Source organism: Triplophysa dalaica, chromosome 6 (assembly GCF_015846415.1).
Source record: "Triplophysa dalaica isolate WHDGS20190420 chromosome 6, ASM1584641v1, whole genome shotgun sequence".
NCBI classification, from domain to species: domain Eukaryota; kingdom Metazoa; phylum Chordata; class Actinopteri; order Cypriniformes; family Nemacheilidae; genus Triplophysa; species Triplophysa dalaica.
Window position 1 is genome coordinate 12,669,060 of NC_079547.1, and position 25,299 is coordinate 12,694,358.

Here is a 25,299-nt window from a genome sequence, read left to right on the forward strand (position 1 = left end):
CAGAGATAACATGCCCAGCGCTAGATATCAATGCAGAGAGTGAAAGGAGATTATGTGCAGCATTTAAACGGGCGTCACTCACAAAAGAATCCATTAGGTAAAGGTCTGAGCATAATGGATGTCTGTAGGGTGCCCTTGGTAGGATGCATTGAATGAAAGCATGCATGCAGATCCCCGCTTTTGGTGTCCTGGGCCGTTCACTGAGCTGCCCTGTACAAACCAAAGAAAGCAGCTGTGAATTGTAAAGCTGAATTTACACAAAATAACATGTGCAAACAGTTTTGATGTAAAATAAATACTTTTGGGCTTGTTATAGTTTTGATGAGGCTTTCTACTAATCTTATATGTGGATGAAATGATTAAGGGACCCTAAACTGCTGAACCTGGTGTATGTGAAATAATTGTTTAATCAACACAATTTCATATTATAGAACATCTTGCATATTTTTATATTGTATGTGAACGAAAAACAGAACTACTGTATGTGTCAGTGTAAAGATTGTGGTGATTTTAAGAGTTGAGGGAAAATCAGCATAGGGTTTGGGCATGAGCAAGAATAGAGATTAATAATGATGAGGCCCGCTAATGCTGAACTGTTTGGAGCCGCAGGGCCTGCTGGGAATTAGGTGGCCCATTAGCTAAAGCCTTAAGGCTAAAAACAACAGACCAAATGTGCTCCCCGTAACCTACATGTGCTAACACATTGCTCACAATCTTACACATACCGTTCACTTCGACTTTTGGAGCACTGTTGGCTTAACAGGTGAGACCAAAGGGTTAAATGTATCCTTGACCAGAGTTAAACTCACTCAGTTTCAAGGTGTATTGTGGTCTATCTGTCAAACTCATTTGGATGATTGTGACCTATCCACATTGCTCTGCATGACACAACCCATTCTTTGTTGCCTGAAACCTGAGCACTGATGGAAAATACAAGGATCTTCTTTTTGACACTTTCACATTTGGAAAGTTGAGTGTTAAAGCATAGTAATCCTATTATTGAAGTCAGATATGCATTGGCCCTTTGAGAAGAGCTTTGGTTTTCCTTGAGGGTTGAGAGACGGCACTGAATGAGAAGTGGAAAGAAAGATGGTTGAGTATAAGCAGGGCTATAACAGTATCTATTTGAAACAGCATTGTGTCAGAAATCTGCTGTTCAACCTAGCTGACATTGACATGCTTAAGGCTAGTAATGCTTCAAGCCTTTGGCCTAAATAAGAGAGCAGATCAGAGAAATTCCAAAAGAAAGGCATCCAGTCCTACCCCAAGGGAGGTGCACGACTGGTGACTTTGTCCCGGTGATGAGGGAAAAGTGTCTGTAATGTAGCATTGGGCCCACTCATTAAATTCAACTGATATCGCTATGCGTCATATAACATAATAAAACACAACAAAAACCAGAGATATATATGCCTTTACACAGAAAGGTTGCTTTTTATTGTAACTGGTTACTACAATTGTTGAAAAAAAGGACCAGCACATGACCATCTTAAACCAGCTCCTGACCAGCTAAGGACCAGCACATGACCATCTTAAACCAGCTCCTGACCAGCTAAGGACCAGCACATGACCAGATTAAACGAGCTCAAACCAGCTACCTTGCTTCAAAACATACCTAACCAGCATATGCTGTTTTTTTCATCAGGGTATTTACTGACATTTACATTTAGTCATTTGGCAGACGCTTTTATCCAAAGCGACTTACAGTGCACTTATTACAGGCACAATCCCCCTGGAGCAACATGGAGTAAAGTGTCTTGCTCAAGGACACACTGGTGGTGGCTGCTGGGATCGAACCAGTAACCTTTTGATTTATCAGTTCAGTGGTTTAACCCACTAGACCACCATCTCCATTTACCTTCATCTTTATGACCAAACAACAAATATAGGTCAGTACACCATGTAAAACATTTTAAATATGTGGGTATTTCGCTGCATAAATGGGTTTCATTGAAGAACATCAGAAGATTTTCAAAAGATTATGAAAATGAAATGCTTGTGACAGCTGGAGATTCAAGTTACCTTTTAACACAACACATGTACATTTTTTGGAATGCAAACACATTTTAAAGATGTTCTTGAAATCCAATTAAATCAGATACAAGATTATCAAATTACCATTTTATTAACCTGCAGGTTAGCAGTTTTGTGATTTAAAATTCCTATTAGGAAGACTATTAAACAGTCTCACCATGAATGTAGAGACAAGGGTCATTTAAAGAGCAGGGGGAAAAATATGTAACTTCACATTTTCTTTTCAATTCATTATCCGCCTCCCTCTTTTAGTTCCATGTCTCCTGGAAGCATAGCAAATGAGAGGGATTAAGGTTTAATGAAAGCACTGAGACCAAGCAAAGTGCACAAGTGAAGTAAATCAATGTGGGGCATCAGCAGAGCTTAGATAGAACCTGAAATATATTCAACCACTGAAATCCTGGTGGACAAATAGAATTTGAACATTTCAGACATGTTTACCCCCAGGAAGTCTGTTTGAGAAGATGGAAAAAATATATATATACTGTATATCAAAAGGACATTAACCTTTACCACCCTTTCAAAGATGGGACCTCAATTAACAGAAGTAAATAATCCTTGTAATTACCCCATGGCCATGCCCAGCTGGCATAAAACCTACTTAATGGACCGTTGCAACATAAAATGGGTATCTAATTGAAAAACTTGAGAGCGCATAAGAGATTGCGATGATAACTAATTTACACAGCTTTTCTTGTGAACGCGTAAATATAAACAAATGTTTGGGTTTAATGCATATATTTGCATATTATATATAATTATTTAATAGTCTCATAGATAACCTGCAATGTTTTTTTTTTATGTAGTGTAAATTGCATTCTTATTGGTAGCCAAATGCTTATTCAAATTAGCAAAAACACAGAATAAACAAACATGAACAGAATTTTAAAAAATGATGTGAATTCTGATTCTGTGGAAATATCCTAAGTTTTCTGCGGACTACTGCTGGTTCAGATTCGGTGTGGGGCTGGTCAATTAAAAAATCCCTTGACTTTGAGGAAGTGGTGTTATATAAAGACAGACAATTAACTGCAGGCTGTTCATGATTCATGTCTTTTGGTGTTATAAGATAATCATTTTCGTTATCAGTATCACTTCACTTTGTTTAAACAATAACAATAGAGATAAGTAGAGTGAGAGGCTTTTACATTCTTTGAGCTTTAGGAGGACTCTTAGTTCAAAGCTTATGCAAAAATGTTTGCAGTGTTCAATCGAAGATTATTTAGGCTGGGGCAATTCACTTGGATATTGATGATAAATATGTTTTCATTGTGCTCAGACAATAATGCATCCATTTCCCTTCATTTTTTGGAAGAATCAGTAGCAATATCCTACTGAAATAAGCATGACATTGGAGGCCCAGTGGAAAAACGTGATGGAACAAAATGTCTTTAATTTAGTTGGTGCCAGAAGGCAAAGTAGGAATGAACCAAACAGAGAGATCATGCAGTTAAAACTTGTCTCATAAAAATGTGCCTTTTCCACTAGGACATGATCTCAATGAAGACTTCTACCCTTCCTCCATAATGCACACCACTTAAATTTTTAATCCAACACTGATTTAAAGATGGCTTACAGGCACGTATGCTGTAAATGTTATCCCTTCGCTCACCCTAAGCTTTTGTCCAGACATTGCTTATTTACTAACAAACATTCATTTATTATGTCTGTCAATGACAATCAGGAAAAACTCCACGATCTAAATCCTAATGTGCTCAGTGCCTAACCAATGAATTTATATGTACTAATTATTTATATTAGTTTGGTAACTGATTTTACGTGAATCTTTTCAGATGACCTCTGGGCCTTTAGGAGCTTCAAGTTGCTGTTACAACATCAGTAGTCTGATTTACATAAACACCCAACTTCTTTCTTTCTCTCATGTCTCTGCTTTTTCTCTCTTTCTCTCTTCTCGTCTCTGGTCTCTCTCTCTCTCTCTCTCTCTCTAATTTTGCTTTTTTGTGCTCTGATATTAACATTTTGCTTGTGGCAAGAGAAGCTAATGTGGATTGGTATTTTCATTATAAGTCAGCCCAAAGCAATGCTCAGCTGTATCTGTGGTTTCCAAATTGAGCTGTAAATTTTGAGAGCATCTGACACCCGTGCCCCGGGCTTACATCAGAATACTAACAAGATGACGACCACATTTCCGTCACCATAATTTGAGTCTCACCATATATCAGGTCAAACCAGAACGCCGTCCACTACAACAAAGCAGAGCCAATCCAACATAACACTCCAATAAGTATCCTGGCCCCACTATAGTCATAATAAATGAACCTATTTAAACTGGATTTACTGCCACTTTAAAACCTGATTGCAGCGAATCCAGAATAATTCATAAGACTTTTAGTGCTGTTCATCATGTATCCCAGGCTCTTTCCACGTGAATGGATGCTTTCTTTGTAGTTTATCAAATAAACTCCTTCTTATCTGCCAGTGTAATACACAATCTCAATGCATATAAATCGGTTCTGACTTTAATTAAGGGCCAGGTAACCACAGTAGCAAAATGTAATCTTCGTTTCACCACAATGAAACTTGGAATAATGTGACAGGGAAGGAGAACACAAGCAGATGCTGATCATTTACATGTATAATGCATGCAGACATCCTAAGACATAGACTGTTAGTTATTGGAAAGCAAAACGTATTGTTTGGAAAAACAAACAAAACATGTTGGTTTGAAATAATTTTATAATAATGTACTGAGTCAACATTTCGCATTAAGAAAAAAGTTCTGTCATATAACCAGCTGCCAATCAAAAAGAGAAAGCCAAAAAGAACCAACATCCACCCAAACACCAGATTCAAAGTGATAGTTTATTCAGTGTATTACAGTGTATTCTAGCATGTAAAGTACATTCAACATGACATTAATGTTAATGAGGACTACTTACTGTGCATAGTCAACATTTTAACATAGGAGAACGCAGAGAGTTTTTATTTTCATGCAAAGCAACACCCCTCAGCATGCAGCAAAACCCTCACCCAGCAGTGGCCATGAACATTGTAATATGTTAAACTGGTTTATGGGCCATTTTACAGAATTGGTGCAAAGTCAGAGTACAGTACCTAGTAACTTATACTTTTTTTAGTACCAACTCGGTTGAGGTTTCAAGCATACTGTATCAATATAAAATCTGACAAAATTACACACAGATCACTGATTGGACAGAGATAATCATTACTAGCGTCATTGGATTTGCAACAATGAATACGTATTTTTATCCGTAATATTGGCATTTCGTTATATGCTTTCTGACATTAAAATAGAGATTGAGACCCTCAACACAATGCTAAATGCTACATTAGCTTACCCTCGTGTGTAGTCAAGCAACCAATTGAACGTTGTCAGCTCTTTGCTGCATGATTTCCCAAACTACATTATTCCTGGGTTATTTGTTCGGTTCATAATGATGCTACGGCAGTAGAGGCGATGCAACCATGACGATACGTTTAGAATTCCCACCCACTGCTGTAGTACCAGTGCAAGAAGTACCAAACTGCTGTGGAAAAGCAAACTGAGCCGAAGTGAAATGAGCTGTACTGAGCCAAGTTGTACTTTACCTGATGGTACCATGCATTCGAAAGGCACCATAAGATCCAGCAGGGTGGCCTCTGAAGGGAAGATTTAGTCCAATGTATGGGGTTGTGTCTTCTGTAACAGAAATCATAGACGTGATGATTCCAAACAATAATCCCTTTAATAGTAAATCCAAATACAAGGAATAAACAAGGAACAAAAGATCTATGTACGAATATGTACGTCCATGTGATTAGGGGATCTGTAACAGATGCAGAGATTGCAGACACGAAAAAATGCTTGCCATGGCTGGACCTCCCTCCAAGCGAGCTCTTTTAGATGCCAAAGCACCTCGCTCTATTCCGAGTGACGGCAAAACTTTGCTTTTATGCCCTGTTGTGAACGTTGGTCCCATTTTAGTGCCCGCACAGCAACCTGCTGTTATAAAGCAAACAATAAAACACAAACTTCTTCATAAAAAGAGCCATCTTCCTCTTCCACCTGTCATAGGAATCAAACCCCCACCTGGCGGTTTGCGCCCACAAAACATTCAACCCCTTACCACACGGGCCAAGCCCTGGCAGGCAATCCCAGGGGTATCAGATTGGGTTCTGGGGATAATAGCTCAAGGCTATACTCTCCAGTTCGCTCGCAGGCCCCCGTGGTTTCGCACACCTGAATGGACACAGATGCTCACGCTCAGGCCGAGTCGGGCTTCAACAGCCGCTAATTCTTTGCGCCCAAAAAGGATGGAGGTTTCCCCCCCTTCCTCTATCTCAGACATCTGAACCGTACCCTCATGAAATGACATTTCAGACTGACTGCTTTAAAGAAGATCCTATGGCAAATAGGGGACTGGTTCTTCTCCCTGGATCTGAAAGAGGGGTATTTCCACATCCTGATAGCCCCCGTCACAGATGATTCTTGAGGTTCACCAACGAGGTGGTTGCGTATCAATACACAGTCCTTACATTCGGACCGTCCATAGCTATAGTCCATAACTATTCCCTTCTCCTCAGCGACTTAGACTACCTGGGGCTTAGAATCAACTTTGCCAAGAGCGCTCTGTCTCACAGCCAACAAATTTCATTCCTGGGAGCTGTCTTCGACTAAACCCGAATGACAGCCAGGCTTGCTCCATAACGCACCTCTTTCAAGCTTGGGACTTCCTGTCCCCTCAAGGGGTTTCTGATAATGCTGGGTCTCATGGCCTCCGGATCTCCAGTTCTGCAGCTAGGCATCCTTTGCATGCGACCACTTCAGTACTGGCTGAAACCGAGTGTTCCACAACTAGCTCAGCATCTCGGACGCTTACGTGTCTGCCTCACTACCCTAGCTCCTTTGGGGATCCCCTCTGGCTAGAGCAGGGTGTGCCCCTGGGCACCATGTGCAGATGAATGGTAGTCATGACAGATGCCTCCAACACAGGTTGGGGGGCTCTGTGCAATGGCATGTCGGCTTTCGGCCACTGGCCGGAACAGGAAAGAGGCTTACACATCAACTGCCTGGAGATGCAGGCAGGATGGCTGGCCCTTCACAACTTTCTGCTGGTCTTACGGGGACGCCACGTCTTAGTCCAGTCGGACATTATGACTTACATAAATATCCAGGGAGGCCTATCTTCAAGGCACCTTTTTACCCTGCTACTTCGCCTCTTGGAATGGGCCTAGTTCAATCTGCGCTCACTAAGGGCAACACACGTGCTGGGCAGTCTGGTCTAGGGAGCAGATATGTTATCTCGGAATGGACACACCACCCTGTGACGGTTCAATCCATCTAGGAGCTCTTCGGCAGGGCAGAGGTCGACCTCTTTGTCTCAGAAGACAACACTCATTGCCCAACTTACTTTTTAAGGGGCAGGGACTCATTGGCCAGCACTTGGCCCAATTGGCTCCTCTATGCTTTTCCCCTGATCGTTCTCTTCTCGCAGACGATCAGGCGGATCAAAGATCAGGCGCACAAGGTGCTGTTTATAGCCCCATTCCGGACGAACCAGCCTTGGTTTACGGATCTGTGTCAGCTGCTCGTAGCAGCCCCGTTGCTGCATTCTGAACAAGCTGGAGCGGTTTGATAGCCTTTGCAGGAAAAAGAGCAAGGAAAACATTGCAGTAGTCCAGTCTTGAGATCACCAGGGCCTGGACAAGGAGTTGTACCGCATGCTCAGTGAGATAGGGTCAAACCTTTCTAATGTTGAATAAGGCATATCCGCATGACCGCATTGTTTTTGCGATGTGATCATTGAAGGACAGCTGTTCATCAAATATGATTCTCAGGTTCATGGCTGTTTTGAAAGGAGTGATTGTGGTGTAACCAAGTTGAATGACGAGATCATGTTGCAGCGGGGGTTGTGCGGGAAACACGAGTAGTTCTGTCTTGACAGGGTTCAGCTGGAGGTGTTGCCCTTTCATCCAAGCAGAGATGTCTTCTAGGCAGGCTGAAATCTGAGCTGCTAAATTGGTATCGTCTGTGTGAAACGAGATGTAGATCTGGGTGTTGTCAGCATAATAATGATCCAAGAAGCCATGTGCCCGTATGATGGGTCCCAAGTATGTAGTGTAAATGGAAAAAAGCAGAGGCCCAGCACCGATCCCTGAGGAACCCAAGTGATCATATGGTGAGCAGTGGCCAGCGAGCCCCTCCATGACACCCTGAAGGATCTGCCGGAGAGGTAGGATTTGAACCAGCAAAGATTCCTAGGGATGATAGGGTTGATAGCAGTATCTGGTGATTGACAGGGTCAAATGGTGCAGATAGGTCTAGCAGAATCAGGACTGAGGATTTAGATTCCGTCTTGGCTAGCCGCAGTTCTTCTGTGACCGGTAGCAGTGGAGTCTCAGTGGAGTATTTTGTTTTGCCAGACTGCTTGTCATCCAATAGTTTGTTCTGGGATAGGTAGGAAGATACATGTTTCAAAGTTGCCCTTTCAAGTGTTTCTGGAATAAATGGACGGTGAGAGACAGGTCTGTAACTGTCGGGAGTAGAAGGGTCGAATGTGGGTTTCTTCAGTCTTCAGAGCTGGGCCTGTTTGAATGTGGATGGAAAAGTGCTGTGAGCAGGTAGGTGTTGATGATGTGTGTGAGTGCAGGTGCGAGTGTGCTAAATATGGCCTGAAGGAGATGGGTCAAGGGGACAGGTGGTGGGGTGGCTGGAGAGAAGTCTGGTGACTTCTGTGTCAGTCAGTGGGATGAAAGAGGAGAGTTCAATGTGGTGCATTGAATACTATCTCTCAGACTAGAGCTCCGTCCACAAGATGATTCTATAGCCTTAAGTTGACTGTCTTTTCTGCCTGGTATCAGCCCGCAGTACTGACCCAGAATCTTGCGAAATATCGTTGATACGGTCCTTCCTGCAGGAGCTGTTGGATAAGGGTCATTCCTCTTCCACGCTCAAGGACTATGTGGCAGCCATTTTGCGGCTTCCCACGCCCCAAGCAGGCCAAACGGTGGCCAAGAAAAACCTTGTTGTTCGTTTCTTAAAAGGAGCAAAGCAGCTCTGCCCTTCTTGCCCCTCTTCTATCCCTGTATGGGATCTTCCTATGGTGTTGAAAGTTCTGAAGAGTTCTCCCTTTGAGCATCTGCAGTCAGCAGACCTTTGTACCCTGACACTAAAACCTGCAATGCTGCTAGCGCTAGAATCGGCAATGCATGGGCAATTTACATTTGCTCTCTGTGAGCCCTGCCTGTCTTGAATTTAGGCCTGACAACTCTAGGGTGGTCCTCAAACCAAGACATGGCTACCTGCCGAAGGTGCTCTCTACCCCGTTTAGGGCACTTGTAGTGACACTTTCTGCACACCCCTTCTCCGAGCAGGACCCGGAGCTAAACCTGCTCTGCTCCGTCAGAGCACTAAAGTTTACATCAAGGGTTGCGCCCCTTCAGGCGCTCGGAACAGCTCTTTGTTTCGCTTTGGTGACCGCACAAAAGGGTTTCCGGTAACGAAGCAGAGACTTTCTAAATGGATAGTTGAGAATATCACTCTAGCATATTAATCTTTGGGCCTCCAAAAGCCCTACGGGAGTCACCTAGAGGTGACGCCTCTTCTTGGGCTTGGTCGAGCGGTTCTTATATAACGGAGATTTGTGCGACGGCCTGCTGGGCTTCGCCATCCACATTTACCAGATTCTATAGTCTGGATGTTTGACCTTACAGGCTCGGGGCCTCTCTGCTTAAAGGTACTTACACTAATTTCCGGGACTACATTTTCTCCCAAACGCACCAGCACTAGGCAGACTATCACGGGACGATTACCAGACTGGTAAACTTTTAGCTTGGCCCTATCCATCATACTTAGCCCGGAGCCTAGTCTATCATTACCATTCATCTTGTAGCACGGCTGGATTGTATTGGTTCCCCATAGCTTCCTGCTACACAATATGAGTGAAGTATCGATAGGGAACGTACTCGGTTACTTATGTAACCTTGGTTCCCTCAGATATGGGAACGAGTACTGCGGTGCTTCCAAGCTGCCTGGCCGTCGCTTCAGTCGAAGTAACCTGAGGACACTGCGGTGATGTGTCTGCTTGTATAGCCATAAACCCCGCCTACATTGGCGGAATCCATCGCAATAGGTCCGTGCAGCTTCGCTGCCATTGGTTTAAAGTTTTACTTTTCACAAAAGAATAGCCATACAGTATTCACTGCATTATTTAAAAAAAGCTTCAGTCATCAGAGAAAAAGGAGTTTTCCCCATAGCATCCTGCTACGCAGTACTCATTCCCATATATTGGGGAACCAAAGTTACATGAGTAACCGAGTACATTCTGAACAGATGTAGACACATAAAAAGGAAAAAAGAAGTTTGGTATTAACATTCCTTAAAGTAACACATATTTTCAGACTTCTGAATACATTTACTTCAAATTAATGAGACCGATCTACTCACCATATAACTATTAGAGAGGGACACAAAATCTATTTTTGATAAAAATGTAGGGGTGTGGCTAAAATATGTCTCTGCATACAATTTTCTTATATAAAGTTTAATCATTTAAAAATAAAAAATAAAATAAATATTTTAAATACAAAAATCGAAAAAAATGGAAAAATATTTGAATATCATTTACACAAGTTGAAATTTAGGGGTTTGGGTTCGGGACACTCCCCCATTTAAAGTTCCCAATAAATTATTAATTTTAGATATTAAGCTTACTGATATTTTAAATACTATCATGGGTTTCTATAAAGAATAAAAGGATGTTTGTGAACAATTTAGATTTGAATACTTGAATGCTTTTTAAATGTTTTTTTTTTTTAGGGCAGCAGTTTGCACAAATTCTGTATAATGGCCTTCATAGGATATTGAGTTACATGATAAAAAGTTTATATGACTTGACTTATTTTGTGATTTATGTTTTTTTATTTAATTTTATCAGATACACAGGGCAGCACATTGTTGTGATGTTAGTTCATTATGGATTCATGCTACACATTTTATATATATTTGAGTACTAACGTTTTAGAAAGGTTTAGTTATCTTAGTGAAGACATGAGAACAGGATGCCACAGCAGATCTGCACCAACGACACAATGGGGACAGACAGTGGCTAGACACACTAATTCAAATACACACAACATGACTGCCTTTGTACTCATGTACATAAACTTCAGAATCTAGCATGTGATCTGTCGGGTATGGTTAAGAGTTATAAAGGGCACACTCCCCTACTGGGAATTTTGAAGAATTAAACATGTTTGGACAGCAGTGACACCACTGTTGCAAAAACATTTATGAACATTTAAATGTAGGCCTATAGATATATTTGTATTATTATAGCAGCAACAAACAAAGATATAATTTTGATTTGGTGTGGGTAACACTGTACATTTACAGTATCTATACTCTTAATAAATATCATAATACATGATACAAATAACAGTACAACACATAACAAGACAAACCATCACTCTACAGCCACATCAGGCTACAGCCACTTTGTAAGATATTATTTGATGAAGCGGACTGCAATTGCATATTTATGCAATGCTAAAGAGTGTCCTGTGAGTTCTACCATCTGCCAGTGCAGGCTTTCTGATATGTCAAGAGGTCACCACCAGCATTTGGTAAAAATGCGTTGCTCGCAGAGGCCTCGTCTTCCTCTCATCATCATGCCTACACAACCCTTTCATCCACACTTGTCAAAACACAGGCAATAATAGCAGCGATGATCACAAGGCTTTTCAATGAACTGATTTTTTAGTAAACATTATCCAGAGCCCAAAGTGCAAGACATGCCTGAACTGAGAAACGGCCCCACCATAGAACACCTGTGTGTGTGTTAGTGAGTGTATGTTCTCACTTTGTCTACGTGACTAAAAGGTGGAAGGTGATGAAATGGCAAAATGGACCGCAGGGCAGCACACACGTAAACTCACTCACATGGCTGTAAAAAATTCACTCACAGTCACAAGATGTTACAAAATCACTCTGAGGTTGTGGAAACAAAAAGCAGCCCTCAGGCCTTTTTGCATGCTCGTGGGCCATGTGTGTGTGTTTAATGATTCTCTCAACCAAACCCACCAAAATTCTGCATGTAATTAAAAGTGCCCTGCATTGGCAGGACAACTTTCTACGGCTACGAACCAGTTGGGCAATTGTTATTAATTCTCCATCGGCTTCAATTTGAATGCATTAAAGCAGTGGCTGATTGAATCAGCCCCTGGACCTTCCCATGCAGGAACCCAAATGAGTTCAGCCTGAGGTGGGGGAGAGTGAGAGATGGAGCACAGGGGTTAAATAAGAGGAGTTAAACTAGCAAGTCCCAAACACTGAGCTCGGAACAATGGCTAGATGTAAATTACATCAACTATCCCATGTTATGCATTCAATCCAGCAGCTTCGTTAGCCTGGAATTCCACTAGTAACCTCATGACCTTTTTTCAGTCAGAGGGCATCATAGCGATGAGAGGCCTTAGCCCTACAAATTGCATCAGACTGTTAAATTAGCCAAAGTCTCGTTATTTCAAACTATCCCAAACTGTGTTTCATTGGATGAACTAAATTGCTATGTTTCAAAACCTTGTGAGTTGCGTATAGGCATCATTCTGTGAGCTTCAAACTGGAATTTTTCTTCAAAAAAGTAAATTCAAATGCTTAGCCTGTCCAGGACCACATAGGTTGATTGTCCAAGCCACTTTTTACAAATGTTTGTTACGTTATGAATTTGGAAAACACTTTGGAAAAAATAACTTATAGAAATATCAAGGTATATATTTTATTTAGATTTCATCTTCCCAGGGATCGGAACGGTTATTTTTGCACTGCTAACATGAAGCAATACCAACTAAGCTATAACACACTTTGAGTAGCATGTTCTTTATCAAGGTATATTTTTTGGAGAAGGTATATATTTGGAGACCTAAGCCAGTCATGGCTTAATGGTTAGGGATTCGGACACGTAACAAGAAGGTCACTGTTTCGATTCTCAGGGCCTGCAGGTACCGACTGAAATGCCCTTGAGCACCTAACCCCTGTTTGCTCCACGGGCGCTGCATTAATAGCTGCCGAATACTCCGGGTGTGTGTGTTCATGACTTGCAATGCATGTGTTTGCTCAACCTGATTTTGCCACATGGTTGAAGTCCTCAGGAAAACATATTTTGTTGTCCACCCTAACCCTAAAGATAACATTTTTATTAATAAATCCTAAACCCACACGAAACCCCAACACTAACCATAACTTACCCACAAAACCATAGGGAAATGATAAGTGAAAAACAATGGTCTAGAAGCACCTAATCCTGGTTGGAAGATTAGATTTAAAATAAACTGTAAATTTACTTAAGAAATCCGATTGGTTGATTTAAATGTTGTCCCAGGGTCAACCACATGGCCATGTGTTCACTACTCATTGGATAAGTTAAATGCAGAGGTCACATTTCAGATTTGGGTCACCATAATTGACAACTAGGTCACTTTCACTTTAAACCCCACAAAACGTTAAAGAAAATTCAATAAACACTCTTTGAGTGAATGGACAAATGTCCTTTACAATCAAATGGATTGGAGGATATATTATGCATCATGAATGTAGAAAGCTCGAACGAACTTAAAGATAGCTTTGAACTTAAAGAAATGTTTATTAAGAAATGTATATAATTGACAAAAATTTAAATTTCTATTTAACCAATTATTTATGTCTATAAGATATTTTTATGCCAACTACAAACTCTTCAGAAATCAACTGTTATTATTATTTGTGCAGTTGCTGGTTATGTAAAGTGTTCCAAAATGATCCATGATGGTTCGTAAGAAGACAGCTGCCTATGTGGGCAGTAGTAAGTGAGTCAGCCCACTAGGTTTTGGAGGATAACCAATAAGTGAAAACAGACAGCAGTAGCATGAATTCCTCTCTACGGTGACTAAAGTTCAAAGAATATAGAGTGCTCTCCTCGGTCATAAAAATGTATATGTTAGAAAATGTTTTGTGAGGTAGAACGTGCATCAAATAAAGAGAGAGATATTGATGGATTGGACAGAATCATTATATAAACATTACATGCTGCTTTTAGCTAAATGACGAGGCGAGCAGTCTCATCCACATCAAAGGATAAGCTCCTTTCCATCTGAATTCAAGTAATGATTAGCATTTTTTTTTTAAAAAGTGGAAGGATATAGGAAAAGCTTGCTCTCTTTTAAGGAGACATTTGAGAGACGGAAGGAGGGAAAACTTTTAGAAGGTGTCCATGGATAAGAACTAAAGGAATTAACCTTAAAGAGAGCTTTAGAGGAAGACCTGGAAATTAATGCTTGAAGTGGAAGAGGATGAGTCTAGGTGCCAAGCTCTTTTTTATCAAGATGATGAAGACAGCACTAAGAAATGCTTGAGAATAAACTGTTACTGGGAGTCATCCACTTACCATGCATGTACTTCTTTATAGCTTAAAACAACTTTTTACAAAAGTGTTATTCTTTAAAATTCCTGGTAATATAATGTCTATTTTTCAAAACAATCTTAAGGCAATTTGTAACTAATTTACAGTGTTCTCATTCATATTTTTTAGCATAATTTGCTTTTGCAGCAGTGGTGTTAGGTTTAGGGGTAGGATAAGTGGTTTAATACAAATGAGTCACCTCATAAAATACATACAAATTCCTGTGAGATCTGGCTGTTTGGTTAAAAGGTTTAGACACCTATTCAATTTTTTTTTTCACAATTTCCGAATAATCTCATTTTACAACTGTAAGTATGGAAATGATGTTATGTCTAAAAACATCCAAAATAAATCAAAACTATGACTGAAAATTAAATATTTAATGAACTATGTATACTGAGGCAATATCTTGATTTTACTTACATGAATATACTGTATGTCACGTCTCTGTAAAAAGTGATTCTGTGTCTTCGTAGAATTCATGAAATGAATTTTGTAACCTTTACTTAATACAATTTTTTTTTACAGTTTTTGTTGTTTTTACCAAAATGTAAGAAAAAATTATCGAAAAAATTTCAGAATTCTAAATGCACAAACTATTGAGTAAATTCAACTTAATTTTATCATGTTCAACCCACTTAAACTTGTATAAACGGTCTTTAATTAAATTATTTTGTGGTGGGACTACATGAAATCTCTAAATTAATTTCACTAACTGAGCAGTGAATTCAGAGTTCCCAGCAAGCTATGCATGTGATAGCATTTGACGGTGATTTTTTGTGATAACGTGCTATTTTATGTGCTTCACAATAAAATGAAAGTCTTGAGTGTTTATTGTTCAGTTGTCTTTTAAGAGATTCTGTTTGTATTTTTAAGTTTCGTTGTATCATCATTCAAAAGAGTGGTGCTTGTGCTTAGATATGGGAGAACTCACAATGTGTGTTTTGCTACTTTTTGAAAAGTAAAGGAGCTAATGCCAGTACTGAGACAACATTCAACTTACTTTATCATCATATATGTTGTAAACAATAATAAATGTTAAACTGAAGTTCAAAAAGATCAAGAAGTTAAGTCCAATGCTCAAATAAACATTTCTGCTTGATTTTTTGAGTTAAACATGTGACATGTGCTTAAATAATTTAGGTAATTTTATTTGATTTATTCATGGAATTTTGCATGAAAATAAGCTTTTGGTATCGATATTACACAAAATATTTTTAGGAATTAATCTAGCAATTGTTTTCGCAAAACTATTGAAAAACATTTGATTGTTTTTCAATTGTTTTTTCAAAACTATTGAAAAACATTTGATTGTTTTTCACAGTCTCCATTGGGCAGAGCACAAGGTAATGACGGCCAAGGAGAAGTGTTTCCCCTACTCTTCAAGTGGATTCCAATCAATGAAAGCAGAGAGCGCTTCAGTAGCCCCTGCCTTCCTTTCTCTTATAATTACACCCCTCTGGATTCACTGAGTACCAGCTAGCCCTGTGCTATTTGTGGTTATTAGTCAAGAATGCAAGGTGTCAACGTGCAAAGCAACCAGGCCCATCACCATTTCTCCTGCCAATCCCCTCCCCTTAAAAAACAACAAGCAGCTTACATTAGCTGCTGTAGAACATTAACTTTTCTTGTTTTATCTCTCTCACTCCGACTCTCTCTCTGGATCTCTCCTTTGGCTACTCATGTCAAATCTAGGTTGCTCCGAACAAAATCTTAATAATTAACTGGCAAAATGTTACATGATTGCTTTTGACACACCTACTCTGGTAATTATTGCTTTGAGGCTATTTGCTAATGAAATTAATGCATTCGTTGCCCTAACAAATTAGCATAACTCATGCAAATGGCCCACATTTTAGATCCACTTGCTAAGATGAAAAAAGACAAGGAGAAAAAATAAGAAAAAGCAGTGTCAACAAAATATGGTGAAATTAAATTGCACATGCTTGAAATGAGGAAATCGCATTAGCAGAATTGCAAGGGGTTATTTTTTCTGTAGCCAAACAGCTCTTCATTTTAACCAATGGTGAGCAAAGTAATGCAACGCTTAGCAGCTTCTGAATGCAAGATTATCATTATCATCATCACAGTCATTGCTGATCTACACGTGCATCTTTCGGAGAGTAAATATTAAATGACTGCCATTATACAGATATTAAAAGGTTATTAAGCTGGTGCATTAAGTGATATGAGAGCAGTCACTGCCGAAACTCCATCAGTGAATGGGAAGAGCTCTGTCTTCTCTGAGCAGACACTGTCCCACTGTCTGTCACTGAGCTACTATACTGTATGTCATCCCACCATGAATTTAACACACTGACTGTCCTTATTAATATTTGATGATATAACCCAAAACTGGACACCAAACTGGAATGTGGTTAGTGTATCTTGTGCTCTTACAATGTAAAACAGTTACAGTCTGTGTGGCAGGTGAATAATCATGGTGGATAAGTTGCAGTTCAACAGGATATTGAACGGGCTGGTGTGGATTGGCGGGCTGTAGCTGTTGCTCACTCAGGAGAAGCAGAAGCACTGCTACAATTTTAAATTGTTTGCTCATCGTCCTCAGCTTCCCTTGGTTGCCCCGAGGCACACCGTGGTAACAAAAGCTGAAAATGACTCCCATTTAAACGGTATTGGGTTGCATTACCATGGTCAGGTGAGAGTCTGGAAGCCATTATGGAGGTTTGCAGAGGCCACTTGGTGCTGCAAGGCGCGAAACCAAACAAAATGAGAAAACAGCCAGGGGACAGAGCTTTACATTGTATGATCGCTCAGGACGCCTCTGTTGTCCAAGAAGCTACACTCACAATTGTTCTGAAAAAAATGGAATAACACATTTGGATAGATCCCATTGGTCCTGATATAAAAGCACAAAAAAGCTCAATTTAATGCATTCCCCCGATAATACTGTGGAATCACACCAAGATAAAGAGATGATCAGTTAATTCGTGAAAATCAGATGATGCCCTCAATACTAAAGCCTGGAAGCTGATATGTCCTGCCATAGGATATGGACTTTTTTTTTTAATAAGTATACAGTACTTTTCTCGGACACGCAACATGGCGACCTGGTTTTGCTCAAAAAGGGGGACATAATAATGTCTTCAAATCACTCAAGATTCATAACAAATTGTCAAAGTGAAAAAAATCTATGTTTATTTTGTACTCAAAATAATTTGTACTGTCAAGCCAGAAATTTACTTCAGGTAAAGTAACTTTTTTTTTAAAGATTTTTCATTTAATTTTCTCCCATTTCTCAGCTTTATTTAAATGTAAAAACTTTAAAATAACAAAAGGTTATTGGGTTAGAATTTCAATGTGATGTTACACATTATTGTCTAAAAAAATCTGGTACCCAGGGCCATAGGCACACACAGATGGAGAAAAATACAAATACAAAATGAAATTGGTTTAAAAAGGGAAGGTGTTGGTTTTGCAAGACAGCCTTGAAACTGGGTTGCTTAGATGTGGATAATAACAACATAAATCAGTGAGTTAATTGATTTAGCTTCAAAAGCAATTCAATGCTTCTCCTACAGCCTAAAAAGCACAAAAAAACAGAATTTGGTATCAAGGCCATGTTTTAAAATGGCAACCGTTCAATTACAAAAAGAGACTGGAGTGAAACTGAGTAAAAATAAGACTGTTCAACAAGAAATTACAAATTCCTCTCACGTTCCTAAAAAGCATCAATATGTAAAGTTGAGATTCAGCGTTTGTATGAATACACAACAAACATATAAACTAAATCTAAACTCAGGGGCGGTTGAAACGTCTGAGCTGAGAGTTGACCCCCTGTGTGATGCCACATCAACATCCACCATTTCACACAAATGAGCTCCTGCCGTGCCGGGCAAGATGGCCACACAAAATTAGCATTGGGAACGCATTGGGGAGAAAGCGTGTTAAATTTGAGTTTGCAGACTGAATATGGATTTGGATATTATGTTGTCCGTCTCCCATCCCAAATATTATGACCGTTTATTTTTCCCACAGTGGGTGTCTTGGCATATTATTAATGTAATAAAAACAGGCTTTTATATTCATCGACCAAACCAATGACAAGGGGAGAGAGAGAGACAGAGAGATAGAGAGAGAGAGAAAGAGAGAGAGAGAGAGAGAGAAGAGAGAGAGAGAGAGAGAGAGAGAGAGAGAGAGAGGAAGAGAGAGAAAGAGAGATGATTGCTCATTAGTAGTATTTGTGTTCTGGATCCTTTGGGCTTCTTTCTGTTCCAGGAGCTGATGTTTCTCTAATGAGTTAAATACTATCTGCTGCGAGAGGGCATCAACCTATTATGCATGCACACACACTTACACCATCCCAGACATACACTAGAGATTTATAATGTCAGTTTGTTCACCATCAGAACTGGTTTTCAATAATATGATATGAACCCTGGCACTCAACACAGTGCAGTGTATTTGCTACCATTTTACTGTCAATATTCCCATTGTAGGAAAATGAAAAGCAGAAAATAAAAAACAAGGTATAATACAATACAAGGTAGCAAGTAGAACATTTTCTGACAAAGATCAACCTAGAGAAATAATAATAAAGAAAAAACACTTTTCCATTAGAAAAACACCTCTTTTACAACTCAGTATCCACTCCTTTACCAGACCCTAAACTTAGACTCAGACATACTTTACCCATTTGGAATCTATTACTTCGTGTTCATGGACACAAATATTCACTTTTTTTCATGCTAGTCAGCATGATCTTTTTTCATGTCACTTAATTCAAAGCACGACTTTCAAGACACAAACCACGTGTGTATGTATGAGCATATATATTTATAACCTGATTTCAAAAGAAATTGTACATACTTTAGGAGGAGGCTAACCAACACCTAAACCTCAACCCAAACCCTAAAATCACAGTGGCAACGGCTCATTTCGTTTAAAACGCGAGTTTCATAAGGTGACACAGCAACAATAAAGGGCTTAAACCTAAGGTCACAGGGGCAAAGTCAAGTCATAACAAAACATACGAATGAGATTGTAGGAAATAGGTATTAACACGAATGAGCCCCCTTGTAAAATATATATGAATTGCATATATTATTATCAGATTGCTTTGATAAAGGCTATATTTATACATATGAAAAATATACTAGATTAAAGTCGTGCTGGATGACACTAAAAAAGGGGGAAATTAGTGTCCATGAAAACAAATGAATAGATTACAGCCAGTGTCTATGTTGCAAATATCCGTATCAGTGTTGCTGGTAATGTTATTGCAAATGTGATGGCCCATATTAAAAGTTATTTAAAGACTTGATTCTTTAATTCATGTGTACTAATCATTTCAATATAATTTAAGCAGTCTTGCACATCCTGGTAAAGATGTTTATTTGTAAAGATAAGTATGGACAAACAGATGTTCCCAAGAGTGGATGGGGACCGTTTATAATGAAAATGTTATATTGCATGCATCTGACATAGCTGAGCTATTTTATACATGATAATTAAGGGGTCTTAGTTGATAAAACGGGGTTCAACTAGAATTAATTATGTAAATAATTAAGGAGCCCATCGTACAAATATTACACATTAGCAATTAGCCTATTTTATCCCAGTGGATGCTGGTATCCATAATGGAGAGACCTAGAGAGTGGGGGAACACAGTAGCTAAATCCAGAGCTTATATGCATGACATGTGGGAGCTCATTTTGATAGATGTTAATGGCATATAATTATAGAACAGTGCTATTAAGCGATGTGATTTTACAAGAGGCCTGGTGCCCCTGGCGCTATGGCCTGATTGCTAAGAGTGTTTGGCTAATGAATGGAAATGCATGTCTGTTTGCAATGATGGGAATTATCAAACCATGAGAGAGAGCGAGAGAAATGGTATCTAAACTAAACCACTTAAATTTACTTTCATACACAGAACCCACTTTACTGCACTTACATGTCACACACGCACACCAAGAAACAGGCACACATACACAAGGTTCATGAAGCTATAGGAATGTAACACATCAACATTATTTGTCATGCTAATAAATTAGACAAATATCGGTGGTGTGTTTATGTCTGTAACACTGTATTAAGCCAAGCATTGCTTTCATTTACTAAATGCTTTTAGAAACCAAAGATATATTTAGTACATTTTAAACTTGACATTTTCATTCATGTAAATCATGATAGTACATCCAAAATATAAAAGCTTTTTGCACAAAAAAAGAAGCAATTTTTCATGTGTAATGTTAACATTCTAATTGTATTTAGCTTTTAGCATTTTTAGGACCCTCTGCTTTTGAGCAACCATAATCATGTCTACTTTCTCTTGTCATTTGCTCCACAACTCTGAGGTTTATTTCATATGGATTAGATTACAGTTTTGGAGAGCATATTATTTTTCACATAAGATCATTTCCATTAACTGAAATAGACTAAAACCAGATGCCGGTGATTCATATAAAAAATGGAAAACATATTTATCTGGGTATGTGGAACGAGTGATTTCAACGGTTTTGACATGAGCTCAGTGTAGAGTGGCAATAGATGACATTGCCCTTGATCTGTGGTATCTCAATTCCCACTTACATCCACTGCAATGTTTTATCTCCATCTATCTCTTGGGGGGTAAATGCTGTGAGTAACTATGTGCCCAGCGCTGAAGCAGGGCCGGTCTGACGTGGTTGTTCTGATTCCCTTTTATGCCCTTGTACGCCACCGAGGGCCTCATCCCACCAAAGGTGCCCTCTGCCTAATGAGGGTCAAAGGTCTCCAAGTGGTTTGCCTTGAGGGGGCAAGATCGCCCAGGCACACTCAGTCACTGACTCAGACACTATATTTAAATCAAGCCTTGGGTCCCCAGCTTCCACTCTCAAAGGCCCTTCTCTTAACTAGTTCCCTCTTGCTAATTAGTTTTTGTGGCGTGTTATTTGTCTCTCAAAGATTGAACTGAGTCAGAGGACAATGTGAAAGACTGCTAGCCTAAAATAGCATAAAGTATATTCTGTGCCATGTCATGGACAATGAGTGCGTTGTTACGACCCATGACATTATTGCGATCATTTTCAAACCAAAAATATAAAAAATACATTAAGAGCTTTACTTTTAAGAGTATCTTTCCCAGCCGTCAAGCGTAAAGCACTCATGAGTCAAACGGTTATTGGATTACATTTTCTGGATTCATAAAATGTGGTTAAGAGGCACTTTAGGTGTATGTGCCTGACCTTCTTTTGGGGAGATGGCAATCAGAGTAGAAGTGACAGGTCGATTGCTGATTTCAACTGCACTGTCAGAGGCACACCTCTCACTGCATCTATCTGGTCCCCTCTCTTTTACTCTCATTTCAAATATGGTGTTGTGTGTGTATTTTGTGTTTATGAACATCATCATCTATGCCACTGATCTTGGTCAGACAAAATCTGAGGTAGTATAAGTTATCACAGATCCACCTACATCTTATTTAAGGGCAAAAGCATTGTATGTACAAGTCTAAGTTTCAATTTTAAGCCTCATGCTTTTGGCAAAATGTTTTATAAGCACGCAAAAATGTGCACATATGCCTGTTTTTTATTAGCTTTAACTTAAAATTATATATTAATAAATATATCTAAAGAAGTTATTGAGTCAAATGAGAATAAAATGTTCTACACTGCACTTCTATTAAATTTTGCAACAAAAGACATCTGTCGCCCGAAACACTATTTCCAACCTCTAACTCATCGATTTCCACATATTCTTCCTTAAGTTAATCAAACCTACATGTTCTTGTAGATGAAAATGGAAAATGGAACATGATCAGACTTCCAACATGGACTAAGTGAACTGTAAAATGAAGACACATCCTTCAGCAGTCTTTGTCACATTTGAAAAATGTTTCTTTTGATCACTATAATCTTACTGTGGATTTGGACTCTCTGTTTGGGAATACTTTAGGCATGACGGCAGGAGAAATCGGCTGGTTTCAATTTCTTTCTGGAAAACAATAAGCTTGGCTTCTGTGTTTGCATGTGGCCGTCTTGGTACAGTTGGCTGTTTTGGAAAAGTGTGGTGGGGTCCGTGGCGGATTCAGAGATCCAGTGTTTATGGAAAGGCCACTGAATAAACAGGGTTTAGTGGGACTTTCAGCACTAGAAGACAAAAAGCCCAGAGAACAGCATTAACTGTCATTAACTGCTGGGACAAGTGATCACACTGCTGGCAAATCACAGTTATAGTCTAAACAGCGGCGTGCAAAACAGAGACAGGCACTAAATGAGCTTGGCTCTTATGTTGCTTTGCCAGTGCATATTCGTACTGGGAGGTCCGGCTAATTACTGTACATAATACAGTGGGATGTGTGTTTGTTTGACTGTGCATTATTTATTTATTTTCATTTATTTATGTACTCTTGTTTTTTATATAGGAATCACAGGGAATGATATGAAGAATGGATAGGAACACTGTGCATACCAGACGCAAACATCATCCTCATTAGCATTGTGCATTCTGTTTGAATTCTTTTGCACAATTATAGCTAACTTAAATTTATATTTATTCAGTTTCATGAAGATGCATCATATACCTACAGAAGTTTACAAGAGAAGGTTTACAAGAGACCCGCAAGCTTATGCCATGTTATGAAGCGTATACAGTATAATAATGGCTAGAACTATGCCACGCGAAAGCATCTTAAAATTATTTAGTCACAATATTGGTACATAAAATCTATTAAACATTTGATTGTTGGTTATAAATAGCGTAGACAGCACACAGAAAATACCTTCCAACAGCTTGGGGTGCAAGGAAAACAGACGTTTTGAACCATTTGAAAGTTTTGAACCATTCTATGATCATGAAAGGAACTTCCTTGCATTCGTCACTGTCAAATGTTCGCTGCCATCAGGTTGGATGTGATTTAAGTACAGGCACCACAAGCCCATGGAATAAGATCATTTCAATTATGCTTTCAAGCAGCTGAAATGTTGTGAGGTTCAAAACTTCCTTAGATCCAAACTAAGACTCTCCTTTCTCTTTTCTGTAGAATCCATTTGTGCTTGCACAAAGCAATGTTTAATTAAAAGAACTAACTACAGGAAGTATTGGCTGTTATTAATCATTCCAGTGGGCTATTGATATCTTGTGTGCAGTGATGATGTACCACGAGCCGCGCATATTTATCACTTTGCCCACTCACACTGTGTCTGCCCTGGGAGGCTGGGGTTAGGGAGGCCCCCTACCACCTACAACTCCAGGACTTAATGTAGCGCAGAGCCAGAGGAGGGCAAATGCACGGCCCAAGCTTCAAGACAAAAGACGTCCACTGCACTCCGACTAAAGATAGAATGCCTAACCAACCAGGCTCTCTGAAGACTTAATTAGAAAGAAAAATTGTGAGGATGCAATAGAACAACTTGAGGCACTCTGCATAGTAATACACAGACTAAACTAGTAAGGATGTGGAGGAGGAGATACTGTATAGGATAATGTTATAATGTAATACTGTAATTGTATAGAGTTATGTATGATTTAGACGCATTTATTTTTCATCTAACAAATTCTGTTAGTCTATAGGAATGTAGATATTAATTTCATTAAATACTGGGGTGTAATGTTGATTTTTTTACTATATATGGTTTCTTTTTATTCTTATATGTTGAGCTGGCAGCAAATAACCTAACATAGATGATGTGTATGAGATTTATGCATTAAGACGCTCTTTCAAAGGGTTTATCTATCTTCGTGTCTTTTATGTTAAAATAAAGTATTATTTTTGGGACCATTTGTACATAAATTTTGAACAGAAGTTTCAATTAAACCTGTAACGTTGTGTAATAATTTCCTTTTTATGTCTGCTTCTCGTCCGGTGCGCACTGTTGCAAGAATGTACAGGCTAATGCGTCATTTCAATCATTGTGAATGTTACACGAAGTTTCACAAGGAAAGGACACAGGCCTAAAAAAAAGATTTTATTCTTATCACATGTAGCTTTTTACAGTGCTGGCATCTAGAATAATTTTGATCAGATATTTATTGTACATAGTAGAGGGCTCTCTCAACTTTTTACTGCTGATAAAAAAATGTATTACAATTTATAAAAATTCACAATTAATAAAATTATAAGCTTTGTATACGCACCCCAACATTGGGTGTTGTTCATTGCTGTTGCAGTATATTACTTTTTAGAGGGGTGCACACAGTTGCACAACGGTTGGCAAGATTTCAAGTTTAAATGTATTCTGCTGTCCGTTACTAGTCGGAGTACATCTCAGAAGATTGCACACCAGCACACCAGCGATTCTAGGATTATTTTCACTGGGGGGGCACAAGTGGGGCCACAATTCAAACAGAGAGGCCAACCATATTGTGTATTTGTATGTACGTATTATTATGGTTCAGTATACACTTCTGTTTATAGTGCAGTGACGGGAATGTTCAAGTCAAGCACAGATGCTGTGCCAATAAAGAGTGTGTTGAGTATTTGCAATAAATAAAATCTATGCCTCATTTATAAAATGTATGAAAATATTTGATCATAGTGTGCGCGTATGCAAAAATCCACAACAACATCTTTGATGTGGAAAGGTGCTTAGCTCCACTTCAGGGTCTGAGCAGACATACGCACTTTTGTTTGGCTGAGTGCTGCAGGTGTTTGAAAATATAAGTCTTTCCTGTAGCTCAGTGGTAAGAAGAGCATTATGCTAACAATGCAAGGTTGGGGGTTCGAGTCCAATGTTAGAATTTTTTTTATTTTTAATTTAAAAAAATGTTTAGGATAATGCAATTTAAGTCGCTTTGGATAATAGCGTCTGCCAAATGCATAAATGTAAATAAGTCACTGCCGCTTGTAAATGATTTGGACCTTGTCAGGCTAATGACATTAATTGTTTACAAGGTGGAGATCTGAAACTGTTCAGCTACGTACAAT